The sequence below is a fragment of the Phoxinus phoxinus genome (assembly GCF_949152265.1).
Source record: "Phoxinus phoxinus genome assembly, chromosome: 14".
Classification (NCBI taxonomy): Eukaryota; Metazoa; Chordata; class Actinopteri; order Cypriniformes; family Leuciscidae; genus Phoxinus; species Phoxinus phoxinus.
In genome coordinates, this window is record NC_136889.1 from 2,684,642 (window position 1) to 2,705,967 (window position 21,326).

The 21,326-nt window shown below is 41.5% G+C and overlaps 1 protein-coding gene and 1 long non-coding RNA gene across 2 annotated transcripts in view; one reads left to right on the top strand and one right to left on the bottom strand.

The window, feature by feature from the left end:
• Nucleotides 1-842: 842 nt before the first annotated feature.
• On the bottom strand, nt 843-8,969 carry LOC307011048. The gene is made up of 3 exons (XR_013800346.1): nt 8,850-8,969; nt 4,417-4,513; nt 843-1,003 (listed from the first exon to the last, which is right to left on the bottom strand). It is a non-coding gene; the product is annotated as an uncharacterized lncRNA (long non-coding RNA).
• Nucleotides 8,970-10,226: 1,257 nt separating this feature from the next.
• Nucleotides 10,227-21,326, top strand: part of tsnax (translin-associated factor X) — a 64,043-nt gene continuing 52,943 nt past the window's right edge. Inside the window, exons 1-2 of the mRNA XM_079636151.1 lie at nt 10,227-10,258; nt 11,024-11,119. The gene's annotated coding sequence lies outside the window, so the exon portion shown is untranslated. The remainder of the gene's footprint in view (nt 10,259-11,023; nt 11,120-21,326) is intronic.

The following is a 21,326-nucleotide window of genomic DNA, read 5'->3' on the forward strand; positions in this document are numbered from 1 at the left end:
TATATATGAATTTCTATGCATTCCAATTCATTACAACTTAATTTAATTTAAATTCAAATTTCAGATCTACTGTAGTTCCTGTCTGCTGTCAAACTGAAATCCAAATCAAATGTTCTTAATTTTGAAACATTCAAACATTCAAATTTTGCTTTGATTGATCATTGCTGTCATTATTATAATACATCTAAGAATTCACTAGTATTCAGTGATTTATTTATTTTATCATATTTTTAACATGTTTTATTTCTATTTATTGAATATATACTGTACATTAATCATTTATTATACACGATTAAAATAATGAATAGTTTTATACTAGTGAAACATGTACATTTTATTCATATGTGGTATTTTCTTATTATTTTATTGTAATGTGTTTTGATTTGTCCCTTGTTCTGTATTGTGTTGTAAATTGGGACCCCCTCGAAACCGAGATGGTTCATCTCAAGGGGTTTATCCTATTCAATAAACTTATATACCTAGGCCTACATATTTGATTTGTTGCAAATTCATAGTTGAATTCGTCAATTAGTTTATTCGTAGAGTTAAAGATGGAGCATCATGCATACTTTTTTAATACAAATCGTAAATTTTCATATGAATCGCATTAAAATGGCCACATTTCCTGGTGAGACAACGCTATCTCACGACCAATTCCTACTATTTCTCTAAACCCGCGTGATGGTTAGGTTTAGGGGCGGGGTCAGGGGTAGGTCATCCGTACAAATTCATTTGAAACTCGTAAAATATATATGATTTAGCAAAAATCGTACGAATTAGCCATCTTGTAAATTGGTACGAATGGCCGTGAGATCGAGATCGGGTTGGCAGATTCAACACGTCTTTCTCTAAACTGACCCTTTGTTTTTATTGTAACATGTACGTTTCTCTGATCTCAGGCCAGACGAGTTGATTCTCCTCCAGGTTGGCGTGTCTTCTGGATGTATTTTGTGTCCAGAGGTTGAAGTTCCTGCGTCACACGGTGGTGTTGAGCGACAGAAAGCTGAGATTGGATGAGAGGACGAGGTTAAAAACAGCCGACACACACGTCAGGTTATTAAAGGCCTTTATACCAGACCTATGAAAGAGCCATTCATTAACCCTGATGTTTACATGGTGACTAAGGCTGCAGGAATCTGTCAACTCAACTCGACCTGCTCGAGCTCAAGGAAACTCACTGCTGGTTAAAGGCCATTAATGCTTTACAACGCTCTCTGGTTATTCTGATGTGATGAAATCATGTTGTACTAATCCTCATGTTGTTTTGTTGTCATTGAAGGAAAAGAAAAGCTGTTTTAGAAGTTCTCCTTTTGTGTTTAATGTTACTTCAGGTTTGGATTGTTAGTGAGTAAATCATTTTGATGAAACTGAATGAAATCGGATTGGTTTTGTAAAACTGGAGACATTAAGAAGCTGTTAGTTGGCATGTGGGACATATATACAGAAGGAGCTAAAACACAGCAAATAAAGCATGACTGATGGTAAATGCTCTTGTTTGCACATAATTATGATCATTCCTGCTCAGTTTGACAGTCTGGGGCCGTTTATACAACACCGTTTTCCACTAATACGTAAAACTTTTTATGCGTTTTGGCCGTTGAGGGACTAAAAACGCAAACTTTTGCAAGTTTTTGAAAACGATACCGCTATCGTCTCCGTGTAAACTACAAAAATGCAGATTTGTGGACAAACTGACATCGTCATCTACTGGCCTGAATAAAACAACGTTTTCAGTCGTTTTCGCTGATCTGTGTGAACAGGATTGATGTGCGATGTGTGTTTTAAGTACATCGTTGACGTTTAAATGTACCCTATATTGACTAAATTGTAATACTTATAAAACAAACAGTGTTGTAGTTAACTAAAGGTAAAATAATTTTAAACGGTTTTGATTATTGAAATAAATACAAAATATTGGGGAATTAAAAAAAAAAAAAAGTGAAATGTTGCCTTGGTTAAAATAAATTAAGTTAAAGTTGAAGTACAAAAATTGCTTAAAATAAAACCAAAATCAAAAATAAGTTAAAGCTATATAGAAATATATAAAAAAAATATGAATAAAAATGGCAAAAAGAAAAAAATTGCTAAAACCTAAAATAAAAATGTTAGTTGAAAAAATTTAAACTTAAAAAAAAAACTTAAAAAAAAGAGAAATGTTGCTTTGGCAACTAACTAAAATACCCTATATCTTTCTTTTTCCCTCTTTTGGTGATTCACACACTTTGCGTACAGTTTTCTGTAATTAAATAGTTAATCTGGTTTTAGTTTTAATTTTGATCATTTCATTTATTTATTTAATTTTGGCAGAATATGCCTTCCATAATTAATGGGTTAATTAATATGGGTTGGTTAGTCAGTGAAGACATGTGGTACTGGTTAATGAGAGCCTTTAAAATGTGGAATTATGAGGAAATGCAGTAAAGACAAAAGCAAGAGTGTGTGTGAAAATCCAGTGCTATAATGTTGAAGGAATAGTGTGATTATTGAGACTGACTTTGTGTTAAAAGTGTTAGAAGTGTGGGAAAAGTTCATTTGAGGGTTTTATTTTCTTTAAATACAAAGAGGTAGAGAGGTTTATTTGTCATTTTTGAGGAGTCAGGGCATGTGTGTGAAGGACACACACAGTGTTTTTATATTGGAGTTGAGTTTCGAGATCTTTTAGTCTTCACTTCTGCGACTCCTGCATTTAAAGGGGTCATGACATGAGAAACCAAATTTGCCTTGATCTTTCGGTATATAAGAGGTCTTTGTGTCATTAAAACGTCCTGCAAGTTTCATAGCTTAAGACGTCCTCCCCATTATAAACGAATCATTTATTTAATCAAGCTCTAAATACAGCTCGTTCTGGATCCATGGTAAGAAGTGACGTCACGGTACGAAGTGACGTACCAGCGTTTGCATATGACCGCCTCCAGCACAAGACAACTACGCTTAAAGCGCAAGACAACTACGCTTTAAGCGCAAGACAACTACGCTTTAAGCGCAAGACAACTACGCTCATTTCGTATCATTGTCGCGCCTCACAAGTGTTCAGTGGACGGACAGCGAGTGGGTCTGTGTACAGGGAAATGACGATGCCGCAGATGTGCTGTTCCTGGCTGTGGACAAACAACATCTGTGAATACGCTGCAGAAAGATCCAGTCGTCAGGGAAAAATGGATGCACTTTATTTTTTGAGGACGTCTCAGTCACGGCAGTGTTAATTTAAGCGTGTGTTCTGTACATTTGAAGGATGACTGTTTTGAGAACAAATCCCAAAATGATGCTGGCTTTGCCAGAAAACTGTTGCTCGAAGATAAGTCCGTGCCGACTATTCTGGGCTCAACAACGACGACGCAAACTGTAAGTAATGTATTTAAAACTTTAAACTACTTTTTAAATACGCCGAATCCGCAAATGTTCTGGCTGGGGGCGTTAATAATTGCTGCATAGGCACTGACGTTAGCCAATCATAACAGTGGGCGTTAACACTGAACTCTTAAAGGGGAAACACCCCCAAAACAGACTGTGTGAATCAGAGGATGAGAAACAGGGAAAAGGTCACAAATCACTACATTTGAAAAGTTTTTGTAAAAAAAACTATAGTAATACTATAATTGCACCTAAGGGGACATAATAATAAATAAAAAAAAACATGTCATGACCCCTTTAATGCACTTTTTATGCGTTTCATCACATGTTCAGTCTATAGGTGTTTAATATTTCTTTATAAAGTGACATCGCTAACTACTGGCCTGTCATATAATAATACAGAAAAAAAAAAGAAAAAAAATCAGTTTTAGTACATCGTTGTCATGTAAAGATGCATGTCCCCTTAAACTAACCTTGTTTAACCACTGAACTAGACTATATGTTCACATGTGCACAAACTCCATTTGAAGGCCTTTATGATTGTAATTGGTGGTTTTAATTTTCTATCCCAGACAGCAACATGGTGTTGGCCCGGCACGCATACAGATGTTTTATATTTATTTACTAGTGTGTGCAGGACTCTATATAGTTCATTTATGTAAGTGAGGAGAGCAAAATAAAGTAAACTGTGACATATTATGCCCAAAAATGCTTCATACAGTGACTACCAGTAACATTTATACGAATTTGGGACCAAAAATTATTCAACATAACTCATGTGTGAGACAGTCTAACACACAGATCTGGGCCGGCACTATGTGGCTGTCTGGGATAATAACACAGATTTGCACCAACAACTAAACAAATCCTGACTGTCATTTTAGGAAGAATGAAAGAAACATTAAATTATCTGATGTGGTCATTTTTTTCCGGTGAAAATCACTTCCAAGCTCATAAGAATACCAATCGTCATAATTCACTGAGGCTTGCATTCTTCTCAGGCGGGTGTTGAGTTAAAGTAACAAATATAATGCCTTCGGGAAATATTATTATTATGCCAATGACCTTTTGAGTTCCAACAGCTTCTCATTTGGTGACTTTCATCCAGAGGCGAAAACTGATGAGTCATGGCGGCTCGTAATTTCAGTGTTGCTGTATCCGGCTGTAAAGAAAAGAAAGAGGGAAAAAACAGTGTGAAGAGCATTAAGGAAATAATTCTGAAGCTCATTATCACTTTCACAAGGATTTGGGTTTCGCTCTCGCCTCCTCAGCTGATCTCCGAAACGTGGCGCAGAACTCATCACTTTATATTTAGATGCGTTTGTGAAGCGCATAGCAAAAGATATAAAGAAAAATATGATGCACTTTTTAGTTTATTTTAAAGTGGTGGTATAATGCCCTTTTCACAAGATGTAAAATAAGCCTTCAGAGTGTGTGTGTGTGTGAAGTTTTAGCTTAAAATACCCCACAGATATTTTAGTATATCATGTTAAAATCGTCACTTTTTGAGGGTGAGCAAAAACACACCGTTTTTGTGTCTGTCCCTTTAAATGCAAATGAGCTGCTGCTCCCGGCACAGGGGGCGGAGCTTCAAGAGCTCGTGTTCTTTTACCTCTCACACACACACATGCACTGAAAATGTCAATGTTTATGTTCAAACCAGAGTCTGACAAAGATGGAGAGACTCAAGAAGAAGTGACAACATGTAGAAGCAACAGGACATTTCTGAATGGTTAGTTGATGAATTTATGTAGTTTATGTGTAGTTATCTTCTAGTCATTGATTAGCATATTCTGTCTTGATAATCTATAAATCGTGTTCCGGGGGCGGGGTTTATGTAAATTATCTATAGGCTATTTAACAAATATCTCCCTTTTGCTTTGAACTTTGAGCGTTGTAACTTTGCAGATGTTGTTTATGATCAAACAGCAACATTACACACTAACTACAGTTAGAAACGTCAAATCAGAATCAACCACCCCTTTAAGGGATACGCAAACGTCTTGATCATGTTACAATCCTAAATGATTGCTTATTCATTGATTTTCTGTCATAATTGGGATCCAATCGTAAAATAATACAATTTTGAATGTTACAGTATCACTTTAAGGGTCCATTATGGTAATGTACAGTAGCTAGTCAACATTTGAAGTGGATTAAAACCTTTCAACAAAATTATACATGAATTTTGAACAATACCCGTTCTTTACATAAAGTGTAACCGCAGGATCATATTCTTCTGGATCCAAATTACGATCATTCCATTGAATGGAATTAATAAGTAAACCATTTAAAATGAAAACAGAAGATTCCAGGTGTATCCACAGCACAGAGTGGGAATGTGTTTCCAGGAATCAATCCGTCTGAAGTCATTGCTCAGTCTGCGGGAGGTTATTGAGGTAATTATAGGAGGGCGGTGAAAGGCAGATCCTTCACCTTTCAGCTTTCCCAATGAGAGCCTTCTTTCATCCGTCAGACCGGAGAACATTCCCAAGCACAAAGACCTTTGCTGATCCTGGAGACCGGCGGACACAATCAGACCCTCCTGTGAAATGTCACGCGTTTCCAAGGCAGAAACCAGCGCGTGACGCACAGAAGCCCGTGTTCAGCGGCGATCCTCGTTCAGGAGATGCAGATGCATGAAGCTCTTCACTGATTCTGTGGTCTCAAATACATATAACCTTTATTATCATTAAAAACACTAGTGCAAAAATCAGTTTTTAGTAATCCACCTTTGGCTAAGCCCCGCCCCCCTTAGTTACTGTTGCTACGTCCGTCAACTTCATCGGGGCTCTGGTTTGGTATCAACATGGCTTATGCTGTGACGGCTCTTCCTGCTGACCTTTTATCAAACTTTTATAAAGCAGCAAATAAAGTGTCCGATAGAAGTAGGCAAAAGGGGCTCAGTGTGCGTTCGAAGGCGATATTCAAGACATACGGTGAAACGCAAGCAACAACAAGATCCAAATACAGGCAAAATCATAACGGTCACAGTCAAAACATGAACCACCGCATATCCTAATGGAGACGGAGGCTGGGACTCACAATATCAAGAGCAACACTGTTCATGCAAAGCTGGGTAGGTCTCTATACACTTCTATAATCGTTATTACAAAGCAAACGGACTACGCCAGTATAGTTGTATTTATTAGCAGCGTGTGCTAGCGTATCAACAATTAGACTAGAGAACCGAAATCATAACCTAAAACTGTCTAACTAGTGTAACTTCACAGTAAGGTTAAAAGCTAAATGTATCTTAAGAGCACAAAAGTGTGTTGTTGATCTTGAGGGGTTTCGCTGACTGAGAACGTCCACACAGTTTAATCCAAAGACGACACTTGTCAGGATTTGACTTCGGTTTTGGGAAGGGAAAAAATGGACACCCCCCTCCAACCTCTCTGGGAAACGCGTATCTGTGTTACAAACGCCCCAGGCACAACGTTCAACCATATTTTTGATAAAACTACGACGGTAATAGCCTGCCGAGACCAAAAATATGAGACGCCGGTGTTAAAGTCAATGGAGCGCTGTGAAAAAGTGTCGGACCCTCTGTGGAGCTCGTTCTTGGCTGCGCTGTGATTGGTCAATCTACATTCTAGGGCGTGGCTTAGCCAAAGGCGAATTGTTGGATTGGTTGTGTTTGAGTGCTCATTGTTTACAATTACACAGCAAAAGTTCAGTGACATTTTTATTTGTGCAGTGTTGCTGACTTAATGTTTATCTGACAGACTGTTTATGTCAGAATGTTTATTTTTAAACCACAACCCTCTAAACATCGTGTGCTTCTTTTACCAATATCTTTTGCATTTCTAATCCAAACAATCAAATCCAATCAAACTTGGCACTGCACTTACTCCGTAGCAAGACACCTGTCAAGTTTGAAATCCATCGGACTAACGGTTCGAGAGATATGCGAATAACACACGCACGCACACACGCACACACACACACACACACACACACACACACACACACACACACACACACACACACACACACACACACACACACACACACACACACACACACACACACACACACACACACACACACACACACACACACACACACACACACACACACAATAAAGTAAACTGTGACATATTATATCCAAAAATGCTTCATACAGTGACTACCAGAAAAATTTGGGACCAAAAATTATTCAGACACTTTGTTTTGCTGAAGTGCTTTTTCTTTAATTGCTAATGCTCTTTTTACTCCACAAACTGAACAAGATGAAGCATTGCTTGGTGACTGGTTGAGCTAAACTGGTATTATCTAAATGTGTAGTTAAATTTACCAGCTGACAGATATTCAACATAACTCATGTGTGAGACAGTCTAACAGAAGGATGGACAAAACCAGTCAAATATCAACTGAGTTCTTGTCATATTTTATTACCATTTTCTAAACGATAGTGAATAAACTCTGATAATGTGAGAAATGATAAAGGTGTCTGAATACATTTTGGTTTGACTGTATATATAAACGCTGAAATATTTAACCAATTTAGATGATCAAGCATGCAATAACATATTCAGATTTTTGGAACAGGATCAAACAATAATTTGAATCAAAGACACAACCGTATGTGATATTGCATGTTTGTATAGTTTTTATGAGGCATCAGAACAGACCTGCGACCCGCCAGTTCAGATTCACACTGGCAGTGTAATATGCATGAATCATTGGTTCTGTCAGCCGGCGGGGTATTTTTAGAAAAGCACTTATTAACACATTAAGCAGATTTCCCATGAACGCTCAGTGAGGACTGATGGAAGCCGCTGACCCGGTGAGGAGAAGTTCTCACTTACACGGCATTTCCAGTGAATGTGCTGCTTTATGAGCACGCCAGTGAGTGTGTGTGTGTGTGTGTGTGTGTTTAGGATCAGTCTGTTACTTCAGAGCAGTTCAAGAAACGGAGGGTGGTCAGCAGAGGAACTCAATGTGCCTGAAACACAGGAATCTGCTCTATATTTGCACACGGTTCGGTTCTCCTTCACATTTGTCACTGTGGGTTCAAACAGGCCAAAGCTCTCTTACAAAACACTATAACGTGCGTACGCTAAAATCCATGCCAAAGTTACAGATAATATAGTATTTATTAACTAAAACACCACTGAAATTCCCCCAATAACCTTATACCTTAAAGGGCTGGTTGATTATGATTTGACTTTTCTAGCTGTAGTTAGTGTGTAATGTTGTGTTGTCTAGCTGTAGTTAGTGTGTAATGTTGTGTTGTCTAGCTGTAGTTAGTGTGTAATGTTGCTGTTTGATCATAAACAACATCTGCAAAGTTACAACGCTCAAAGTTCAAAGCAAAGGAAGATATTTGCTTTTAAAGAAAAGGACTACAACAAACAGTTAGTGACATCACCAACCCTAGAATTTACATAAACCCCGCCCCCGGAACACGATTTATAGATTATCAAGACAGAATATGCTAATCAATGACTAGAAGATAACTACACATAAACTACATAAATTCATCAACTAACCATTCAGAAATGTCCTGTTGCTGCTACATTTCGTCACTTCTTCTTGAGTCTCTCTCTCCATCATTGTCTGACTCCGTTTTGAACATAAACATTGAAATGTTCAGTGTGCGTGCGTGTGTGTGTGTGTGTGTGTGTGTGAGGTAAAAGGACAGGAGCTCTTATGCTCCGCCCCCTGTGCCGGGAGCAGCAGCTCATTTGCATTTAAAGGGACAGACACAAAAACGGTGCATTTTTGCTCACCCTCAAAAAATGACAATTTTAACATGATATATAAAAATATCTGGGGCTAAAATTTCACACACACACTCTGGGGACATCAGAGACTTATTTTACATCTTGTGAAAGGGCATTATACCACCCATTTAAAACTCATCTTTGATCAGCAAAATTACATATTTAAACTTTTTTTTTCCTTGAAAAAAAATCTTCATGCCTTAAAATATCTTGAATGTAACTCGACACCTTTGCCTCATTTAGTAAACGCGGTTCTATAAATATGCAAATGAGCCCCGCCTCCACTCACTCACAGCAGCTCAGAGATCCACACGTTAACCTGATTGGATTTTGATTATCAGCTTTTAATGTTGCTTATGTCTGTTGTGTTTTTAATATGTTTTATTAAATTAATTAATTCATAAGTCAACATCATTGCTGATGAGTATTCGCTGAGTACAGTCTCAAAAACATGGTTTGAAATCGCTGGTGTTTCTGACCTCACAAACCTTGTAACCAATCAGATCAACGTGTGATCGTCAACGAGTGGATCTCTGAGCTGCGTTCAATCGGTATAAAACTCTTACGACAAACATGTCATCTATCTTCAATTGTTGCGTATACCGGCTACACATTTGCAAACGACTTTAATACCGCGTGGTTTATATATAGGCTATGTTGCTGATGATTGGGCTGACTTTTTTGACACACCCACCAAACAAAAGCTCAAAACCCGTTACACACCTTTAGGAAACATGTTGTTCAACTTGAGCTTAAACGTGCCCCTGGTGTGAGTGAGTGGAGGCGGGGCTCATTTGCATATTCATAGAACCGCGTATAATAAATGAGGCAAGGGTGTCGAGTTACATTCAAGCATTTTAAGGCATGAAGCATTTTTTTTCCCCAAGGAAAAAACATTTAAATATGTAATTTTGGCGATCAAATATGAGTTTTAAGGGATAAAATGATTTAAGAATAAAACTACAGGGGGTAGTTTTTAACTAAAATGCAATAAAGTGTCTGAAAGCATTGATTCAATTTGCACTAAAGGTTTTTCTTTTAAAGTATATTATTTCCATTCCTTATTTTTCACAAAGCAGATCGCGGGAACAGATCGTTCATTCATGTCTTACTGGTGCGACCTTCAGACCAGACCAATGCATCACTGAGCACATTTCCATCATAAACCGTCAGAGGTAATTATGACTGCTGATCACTGGATTCTGACCATGCAAGTAATAATTGACTGAATTGTTGAAAATGCTCACTCATGAATGATAAACACCATGTCGAGTTCAATGCTGCACATATGAGTGAATCTCAATGAAACGCTGGATGCGACCATCAACCTTTTCATTGTGTTTTGGTTTAGAGGACATTTGTAGCACAAGCTATCTGTATCAACACATTTCTTGAGTTGGTCAGAAATCGAAAGGATATAGCCTAGGCTACGAGAAAATATTCCAAAAACTGAAACTGAAAGAGGATTTACTTGATGTCATCGTCAGTATTTTCCAGGTCTGATATTGATTTTAAACGCTAGATCAACATTGCCCTCCTGTGTCCAATTCTGGTGTACTTGAAATAAAAAGCTGACTGTGCAACCCAACATTAAATGTCAGTTTAGGCTAAACTATGGGTGAAGTCACATCTCATCCTGAAATATGTTTTGCATAAAGATATTTATGCATGTTTTTTTAGAAAATAATATAGGTCTGAATGATCTTGATAATAAATGTGCACACAATACTTCTATAGAAAACCTGTCCAGTGATATCTGGATTTTACTTCATATTTATTTCTAAAGTAGCACTATTGAATTGATGGACATTTTTTGCAGTTTACATATATCGTTACCTTTTATGGGTCAGTTCTTTTGAGATACAGTAATGTTGTTAACCCTCCTCACTCGGTCCTGTGTGAAACTCACTTTGACATTGATTTTCTTCTCGGGCTCTCAGACATAATGGACAGCGCTCTGACTGTGAACAATGAAAATCAATAGTGGCGTCTGAGGTCTGTGATCATCATCAGGGATTCTCAAACTTCACACACAGGTTCGTAATGCTTCAAAAGCAAATATAAATACTGACAATTCTATGTCGAATAATTCCTATCATTGTGATTTAATTAAAGCACTTGAATCTATAGATATATTAATTATTATCAATGTGTTTGCAATGATTTTTGATTCTGCTGGCAATATTAAAGAAGCATTAAATCTGCTTACTTTCTATTTGGCATTAAGTGCTTTTGCTAATAGACGTTGCTATAATAATAGGCCTATGCATTATTATGCAAATGTGATGTGAATGCATAATTGCTCAAATGTTCATGGACATCTCTGCGTTTTTATTATAGAACACAAATGGAGCGATGAATATTAAAGGTTGAAAAAAAAAATGTGTCTGCGATCTTAATTCATCATAATCATATGATTCATAATTCATAAAATGCTGTTTTGTAACTGTTCTGAAGAGGATAAACCAAAGGCGTATTTCAATGACACATGCCACAGTATTAACCCTCCAGTGACAGATTTATGACTTATTTAGGAGCTTGTAAACAACGTTTGTCGCCTAAAATCTCACAGACAACACATGAATACAGAGAATTTTCTCTCAATTACTCAATCAAAAGAATAACATATTTTTTTGAGATTTATATTCTGAAAGCTGAATAAATAAGCTTTCCATTGATGTGTGGTTATATACAATATTTGGTCGAGATACAACTATTGAAAATCTGGAATCTGAGGTGCAAAAAAATGTAAACATTGAGAAAATCTCCTTTGAAGTTGTGCATTTATGTTCACGATTGTGCTGCACTCACTCACAAAAATACATGTTTTATATATTTACGGTAGGAAATTTACTAAATATCTTCATGGAACATGATCTTAATATCCTCATGATTTTTGGCATAAAAGAAAAATGGATAATTTTGACCTGTATAATGTATAGTTGGCTATTGCCACAGATATACCCGTGCGGCTCCAGACTGGGTTTGTGATCCAGGGTAACTTATTATTGTGATTTAAGTCACCGGATTAGAAACGGAATTCATAAAGAATTGCATTCTCCTTGTTACCTTATATTAGCATAAAGGCATAAATTACTGATGTGACACAATGGAACACAATGCAAATAAAGCTCATTGTCTAATTAAATGTATTGTATAATTAGAGGCCAAGCACTGAAGGTACGTAGACAACTATTGCATTATATCTATTGGGTTTCTTATTATTCAACATTTATAAATGTGAGTCTATGTCAACATATAGCCTGTATATATTTGTGTGAGTTTCAATGAAAATATTCTTGTTTGTTATGTTAGTTTATGTGCTTCTCATTGACTAATCATAAATCCTGTCTGAGAGGTTCACAAGGTTTTATAATGGAGGAATGATGTGATTTAAAAGGTTTCAGATTATCTGCAGTTCAGCAGCGCCACCTTCTGGTGACACGACACACATGCAGTGCTTATGGAAATAACAGCAGGAGTCCTGGAAGTGATTCTGCTCTCAGGAGTGTGTGTGGATCACAGTAGAACAGGAGTGTGTGTGGATCACAGTAGAACAGGAGTGTGTGTGTGTGGATCACAGTAGAACAGGAGTGTGTGTGGATCACAGTAGAACAGGAGTGTGTGTGGATCACAGTAGAACAGGAGTGTGTGTGGATCACAGTAGAACAGGAGTGTGTGTGTGTGGATCACAGTAGAACAGGAGTGTGTGTGGATCACAGTAGAACAGGAGTGTGTGTGGGTCACAGTAGAACAGGAGTGTGTGTGGGTCACAGTAGAACAGGAGTGTGTGTGTGGATCACAGTAGAACAGGAGTGTGTGTGGGTCACAGTAGAACAGGAGTGTGTGTGTGGATCACAGTAGAACAGGAGTGTGTGTGTGGATCACAGTAGAACAGGAGTGTGTGTGTGTGGATCACAGTAGAACAGGAGTGTGTGTGGATCACAGTAGAACAGGAGTGTGTGTGTGTGGATCACAGTAGAACAGGAGTGTGTGTGTGTGGGTCACAGTAGAACAGGAGTGTGTGTGTGTGGATCACAGTAGAACAGGAGTGTGTGTGTGTGGATCACAGTAGAACAGGAGTGTGTGTGTGTGGATCACAGTAGAACAGGAGTGTGTGTGTGTGGGTCACAGTAGAACAGGAGTGTGTGTGTGTGGATCACAGTAGAACAGGAGTGTGTGTGTGGATCACAGTAGAACAGGAGTGTGTGTGTGTGGATCACAGTAGAACAGGAGTGTGTGTGTGTGGATCACAGTAGAACAGGAGTGTGTGTGTGTGGATCACAGTAGAACAGGAGTGTGTGTGTGTGGATCACAGTAGAACAGGAGTGTGTGTGTGTGGGTCACAGTAGAACAGGAGTGTGTGTGTGTGGATCACAGTAGAACAGGAGTGTGTGTGTGGATCACAGTAGAACAGGAGTGTGTGTGTGTGGATCACAGTAGAACAGGAGTGTGTGTGGATCACAGTAGAACAGGAGTGTGTGTGGATCACAGTAGAACAGGAGTGTGTGTGTGTGGATCACAGTAGAACAGGAGTGTGTGTGTGTGGATCACAGTAGAACAGGAGTGTGTGTGGATCACAGTAGAACAGGAGTGTGTGTGGATCACAGTAGAACAGGAGTGTGTGTGGATCACAGTAGAACAGGAGTGTGTGTGTGGGTCACAGTAGAACAGGAGTGTGTGTGGATCACAGTAGAACAGGAGTGTGTGTGGATCACAGTAGAACAGGAGTGTGTGTGTGGGTCACAGTAGAACAGGAGTGTGTGTGGATCACAGTAGAACAGGAGTGTGTGTGGATCACAGTAGAACAGGAGTGTGTGTGGATCACAGTAGAACAGGAGTGTGTGTGGATCACAGTAGAACAGGAGTGTGTGTGTGGGTCACAGTAGAACAGGAGTGTGTGTGGATCACAGTAGAACAGGAGTGTGTGTGTGGATCACAGTAGAACAGGAGTGTGTGTGTGGGTCACAGTAGAACAGGAGTATGTGTGTGGATCACAGTAGAACAGGAGTGTGTGTGTGGATCACAGTAGAACAGGAGTGTGTGTGTGGATCACAGTAGAACAGGAGTGTGTGTGTGTGTGTGGATCACAGTAGAACAGGAGTGTGTGTGTGTGGATCACAGTAGAACAGGAGTGTGTGTGGATCACAGTAGAAAGGGAGTGTGTGTGGGTCACAGTAGAACAGGAGTGTGTGTGTGTGTATCACAGTAGACCAGGAGTGTGTGTGTGTGGATCACAGTAGAACAGGAGTGTGTGTGTGGGTCACAGTAGAACAGGAGTGTGTGTGGGTCACAGTAGAACAGGAGTGTGTGTGGGTCACAGTAGAACAGGAGTGTGTGTGTGGATCACAGTAGAACAGGAGTGTGTGTGTGTGGATCACAGTAGAACAGGAGTGTGTGTGTGTGGATCACAGTAGAACAGGAGTGTGTGTGGATCACAGTAGAACAGGAGTGTGTGTGGATCACAGTAGAACAGGAGTGTGTGTGTGGGTCACAGTAGAACAGGAGTGTGTGTGTGTGGATCACAGTAGAACAGGAGTGTGTGTGTGTGGATCACAGTAGAACAGGAGTGTGTGTGGATCACAGTAGAACAGGAGTGTGTGTGGATCACAGTAGAACAGGAGTGTGTGTGTGTGGGTCACAGTAGAACAGGAGTGTGTGTGTGTGGGTCACAGTAGAACAGGAGTGTGTGTGGATCACAGTAGAACAGGAGTGTGTGTGTGGGTCATAGTAGAACAGGAGTGTGTGTGGATCACAGTAGAACAGGAGTGTGTGTGTGGATCACAGTAGAACAGGAGTGTGTGTGGATCACAGTAGAAAGGGAGTGTGTGTGGGTCACAGTAGAACAGGAGTGTGTGTGGGTCACAGTAGAACAGGAGTGTGTGTGGGTCACAGTAGAACAGGAGTGTGTGTGTGGATCACAGTAGAACAGGAGTGTGTGTGTGGATCACAGTAGAACAGGAGTGTGTGTGTGTGGATCACAGTAGAACAGGAGTGTGTGTGGATCACAGTAGAACAGGAGTGTGTGTGTGGATCACAGTAGAACAGGAGTGTGTGTGGATCACAGTAGAACAGGAGTGTGTGTGGATCACAGTAGAACAGGAGTGTGTGTGGATCACAGTAGAACAGGAGTGTGTGTGTGGATCACAGTAGAACAGGAGTGTGTGTGTGGATCACAGTAGAACAGGAGTGTGTGTGTGTGTGTGTGTGTGTGTGTGTGTGTGTGTGTGTGTGTGTGTGTGTGTGTGTGTGTGTGTGTGTGTGTGTGTGTGTGTGTGTGTGTGTGGATCACAGTAGAACAGGAGTGTGTGTGTGGATCACAGTAGAACAGGAGTGTGTGTGTGTGGATCACAGTAGAACAGGAGTGTGTGTGGATCACAGTAGAACAGGAGTGTGTGTGTGGATCACAGTAGAACAGGAGTGTGTGTGTGGATCAGTAGAACAGGAGTGTGTGTGTGGATCACAGTGGAACAGGAGTATGTGTGTATCACAGTAGAACAGGAGTATGTGTGGATCACAGTAGAACAGGAGTGTGTGTGTGGATCACAGTAGAACAGGAGTATGTGTGGATCACAGTAGAACAGGAGTGTGTGTGTGGATCACAGTAGAACAGGAGTATGTGTGTATCACAGTAGAACAGGAGTGTGTGTGTGGATCACAGTAGAACAGGAGTGTGTGTGTGGATCACAGTAGAACAGGAGTGTGTGTGTGTGGATCACAGTAGAACAGGAGTATGTGTGTATCACAGTAGAACAGGAGTGTGTGTGTATCACAGTAGAACAGGAGTGTGTGTGGATCACAGTAGAACAGGAGTGTGTGTGGATCACAGTAGAACAGGAGTATGTGTGTATCACAGTAGAACAGGAGTGTGTGTGGATCACAGTAGAACAGGAGTGTGTGTGTGGATCACAGTAGAACAGGAGTGTGTGTGTGGATCACAGTAGAACAGGAGTGTGTGTGTGTATCACAGTAGAACAGGAGTGTGTGTGTGGATCATAGTGGAACAGGAGTGTGTGTGTGTATCACAGTAGAACAGGAGTATGTGTGTGTATCACAGTAGAACAGGAGTGTGTGTGGATCACAGTAGAACAGGAGTGTGTGTGTGGATCACAGTAGAACAGGAGTGTGTGTGTGTATCACAGTAGAACAGGAGTGTGTGTGTGGATCACAGTAGAACAGGAGTGTGTGTGTGTATCACAGTAGAACAGGAGTATGTGTGTGTATCACAGTAGAACAGGAGTGTGTGTGGATCACAGTAGAACAGGAGTGTGTGTGTGGATCACAGTAGAACAGGAGTGTGTGTGTGGATCACAGTAGAACAGGAGTGTGTGTGTGGATCACAGTAGAACAGGAGTATGTGTGTGTATCACAGTAGAACAGGAGTGTGTGTGGATCACAGTAGAACAGGAGTGTGTGTGTGGATCACAGTAGAACAGGAGTGTGTGTGTATCACAGTAGAACAGGAGTGTGTGTGTGTATCACAGTAGAACAGGAGTGTGTGTGTGGATCATAGTGGAACAGGAGTGTGTGTGTGTATCACAGTAGAACAGGAGTGTGTGTGTGGATCACAGTAGAACAGGAGTGTGTGTGTGTATCACAGTAGAACAGGAGTATGTGTGTGGATCACAGTAGAACAGGAGTGTGTGTGTGGATCACAGTAGAAAGGGAGTGTGTGTGGGTCACAGTAGAACAGGAGTGTGTGTGTGGATCACAGTAGAACAGGAGTGTGTGTGTGGATCACAGTAGAACAGGAGTGTGTGTGTGGATCACAGTAGAAAGGGAGTGTGTGTGGGTCACAGTAGAACAGGAGTGTGTGTGGGTCACAGTAGAACAGGAGTGTGTGTGGGTCACAGTAGAACAGGAGTGTGTGTGTGGATCACAGTAGAACAGGAGTGTGTGTGTGTGTGGATCACAGTAGAACAGGAGTGTGTGTGGATCACAGTAGAACAGGAGTGTGTGTGTGGGTCACAGTAGAACAGGAGTGTGTGTGGATCACAGTAGAACAGGAGTGTGTGTGGATCACAGTAGAACAGGAGTGTGTGTGTGGATCACAGTAGAACAGGAGTGTGTGTGTGGATCACAGTAGAACAGGAGTGTGTGTGTGTGTGTGTGTGTGGATCACAGTAGAACAGGAGTGTGTGTGTGTGGATCACAGTAGAACAGGAGTGTGTGTGTGTGGATCACAGTAGAACAGGAGTGTGTGTGTGTGGATCACAGTAGAACAGGAGTGTGTGTGGATCACAGTAGAACAGGAGTGTGTGTGGATCACAGTAGAACAGGAGTGTGTGTGTGGATCACAGTAGAACAGGAGTGTGTGTGGATCACAGTAGAACAGGAGTATGTGTGTATCACAGTAGAACAGGAGTGTGTGTGGATCACAGTAGAACAGGAGTGTGTGTGGATCACAGTAGAACAGGAGTATGTGTGTATCACAGTAGAACAGGAGTGTGTGTGGATCACAGTAGAACAGGAGTGTGTGTGTGGATCACAGTAGAACAGGAGTGTGTGTGTGGATCACAGTAGAACAGGAGTGTGTGTGTGGATCACAGTAGAACAGGAGTGTGTGTGGATCACAGTAGAACAGGAGTGTGTGTGGATCACAGTAGAACAGGAGTGTGTGTGTGGATCACAGTAGAACAGGAGTGTGTGTGGATCACAGTAGAACAGGAGTATGTGTGTATCACAGTAGAACAGGAGTGTGTGTGGATCACAGTAGAACAGGAGTGTGTGTGGATCACAGTAGAACAGGAGTATGTGTGTATCACAGTAGAACAGGAGTGTGTGTGGATCACAGTAGAACAGGAGTGTGTGTGTGGATCACAGTAGAACAGGAGTGTGTGTGTGGATCACAGTAGAACAGGAGTGTGTGTGTGTATCACAGTAGAACAGGAGTGTGTGTGTGTATCACAGTAGAACAGGAGTGTGTGTGTGGATCATAGTGGAACAGGAGTGTGTGTGTGTATCACAGTAGAACAGGAGTGTGTGTGTGTATCACAGTAGAACAGGAGTGTGTGTGTGGATCACAGTAGAACAGGAGTATGTGTGTATCACAGTAGAACAGGAGTGTGTGTGGATCACAGTAGAACAGGAGTGTGTGTGTGGATCACAGTAGAACAGGAGTGTGTGTGTATCACAGTAGAACAGGAGTGTGTGTGTGGATCACAGTAGAACAGGAGTGTGTGTGTGGATCATAGTGGAACAGGAGTGTGTGTGTGTATCACAGTAGAACAGGAGTGTGTGTGTGTATCACAGTAGAACAGGAGTATGTGTGTGGATCACAGTAGAACAGGAGTGTGTGTGTGGATCACAGTAGAACAGGATTGTGTTTGTGTATCACAGTAGAACAGGAGTGTGTGTGGATCATAGTGGAACAGGAGTGTGTGTGGATCACAGTGGAACAGGAGTATGTGTGTGGATCACAGTAGAACAGGAGTGTGTGTGTGGATCACAGTAGAACAGGAGTGTGTGTGTGTATCACAGTAGAACAGGAGTGTGTGTGTGGATCACAGTAGAACAGGAGTGTGTGTGTGGATCACAGTAGAACAGGAGTGTGTGTGGATCACAGTGGAACAGGAGTGTGTGTGTGGATCACAGTAGAACAGGAGTGTGTGTGTGGATCACAGTAGAACAGGAGTGTGTGTGTGTATCACAGTAGAACAGGAGTGTGTGTGTGGATCATAGTGGAACAGGAGTGTGTGTGTGTATCACAGTAGAACAGGAGTGTGTGTGTGGATCACAGTAGAACAGGAGTATGTGTGTATCACAGTAGAACAGGAGTGTGTGTGGATCACAGTAGAACAGGAGTGTGTGTGTATCACAGTAGAACAGGAGTGTGTGTGTGGATCATAGTGGAACAGGAGTGTGTGTGGATCACAGTAGAACAGGAGTATGTGTGTGGATCACAGTAGAACAGGAGTGTGTGTGTGTATCACAGTAGAACAGGAGTGTGTGTGTGGATCACAGTAGAACAGGAGTATGTGTGTATCACAGTAGAACAGGAGTGTGTGTGGATCACAGTAGAACAGGAGTGTGTGTGTGTATCACAGTAGAACAGGAGTGTGTGTGTGGATCACAGTGGAACAGGAGTGTGTGTGTGTGGATCACAGTAGAACAGGAGTATGTGTGTGGATCACAGTAGAACAGGAGTGTGTGTGTGTATCACAGTAGAACAGGAGTGTGTGTGTGGATCATAGTGGAACAGGAGTGTGTGTGGATCACAGTAGAACAGGAGTATGTGTGTGGATCACAGTAGAACAGGAGTGTGTGTGTGTATCACAGTAGAACAGGAGTGTGTGTGTGGATCACAGTGGAACAGGAGTATGTGTGTGGATCACAGTAGAACAGGAGTGTGTGTGTGGATCACAGTAGAACAGGAGTGTGTGTGTGGATCACAGTAGAACAGGAGTGTGTGTGTGGATCACAGTAGAACAGGAGTGTGTGTGTGTATCACAGTAGAACAGGAGTGTGTGTGTGGATCACAGTGGAACAGGAGTGTGTGTGGATCACAGTGGAACAGGAGTGTGTGTGTGGATCACAGTAGAACAGGAGTGTGTGTGTGGATCACAGTAGAACTGGAGTGTGTGTGGATCACAGTAGAACAGGAGTGTGTGTGGATCACAGTAGAACAGGAGTGTGTGTGTGGATCACAGTAGAACAGGAGTGTGTGTGTGGATCACAGTAGAACAGGAGTGTGTGTGGATCACAGTAGAACAGGAGTGTGTGTGGATCACAGTGGAACAGGAGTGTGTGTGTGTATCACAGTGGAACAGGAGTGTGTGTGGATCACAGTAGAACAGGAGTGTGTGTGTGGGTCACAGTAGAACAGGAGTGTGTGTGTGGATCACAGTAGAACAGGAGTGTGTGTGGGTCACAGTAGAACAGGAGTGTGTGTGGATCACAGTGGAACAGGAGTGTGTGTGTGGATCACAGTAGAACAGGAGTGTGTGTGGGTCACAGTAGAACAGGAGTGTGTGTGTGGATCACAGTAGAACAGGAGTGTGTGTGTGGATCACAGTAGAACAGGAGTGTGTGTGTGGATCACAGTGGAACAGGAGTATGTGTGTGGATCACAGTAGAACAGGAGTGTGTGTGTGGATCACAGTAGAACAGGAGTGTGTGTGTGGATCACAGTAGAACAGGAGTGTGTGTGGATCACAGTAGAACAGGAGTGTGTGTGGATCACAGTAGAACAGGAGTGTGTGTGTGTATCACAGTAGAACAGGAGTGTGTGTGTGGATCACAGTGGAACAGGAGTGTGTGTGGATCACAGTGGAACAGGAGTGTGTGTGTGGATCACAGTAGAACAGGAGTGTGTGTGTGGATCACAGTAGAACAGGAGTGTGTGTGGATCACAGTAGAACAGGAGTATGTGTGTATCACAGTACAACAGGAGTGTGTGTGGATCACAGTAGAACAGGAGTGTGTGTGGATCACAGTAGAACAGGAGTATGTGTTTATCACAGTAGAACAGGAGTGTGTGTGGATCACAGTAGAACAGGAGTGTGTGTGTGGATCACAGTAGAACAGGAGTGTGTGTGTGGATCACAGTAGAACAGGAGTGTGTGTGTGTATCACAGTAGAACAGGAGTGTGTGTGTGTATCACAGTAGAACAGGAGTGTGTGTGTGGATCATAGTGGAACAGGAGTGTGTGTGTGGATCACAGTAGAACAGGAGTGTGTGTGGATCACAGTAGAACAGGAGTGTGTGTGGATCACAGTAGAACAGGAGTGTGTGTGTGGATCACAGTAGAACAGGAGTGTGTGTGGATCACAGTAGAACAGGAGTATGTGTGTATCACAGTAGAACAGGAGTGTGTGTGGATCACAGTAGAACAGGAGTGTGTGTGGATCACAGTAGAACAGGAGTATGTGTGTATCACAGTAGAACAGGAGTGTGTGTGGATCACAGTAGAACAGGAGTGTGTGTGTGGATCACAGTAGAACAGGAGTGTGTGTGTGGATCACAGTAGAACAGGAGTGTGTGTGTGTATCACAGTAGAACAGGAGTGTGTGTGTGTATCACAGTAGAACAGGAGTGTGTGTGTGGATCATAGTGGAACAGGAGTGTGTGTGTGTATCACAGTAGAACAGGAGTGTGTGTGTGTATCACAGTAGAACAGGAGTGTGTGTGTGGATCACAGTAGAACAGGAGTATGTGTGTATCACAGTAGAACAGGAGTGTGTGTGGATCACAGTAGAACAGGAGTGTGTGTGTGGATCACAGTAGAACAGGAGTGTGTGTGT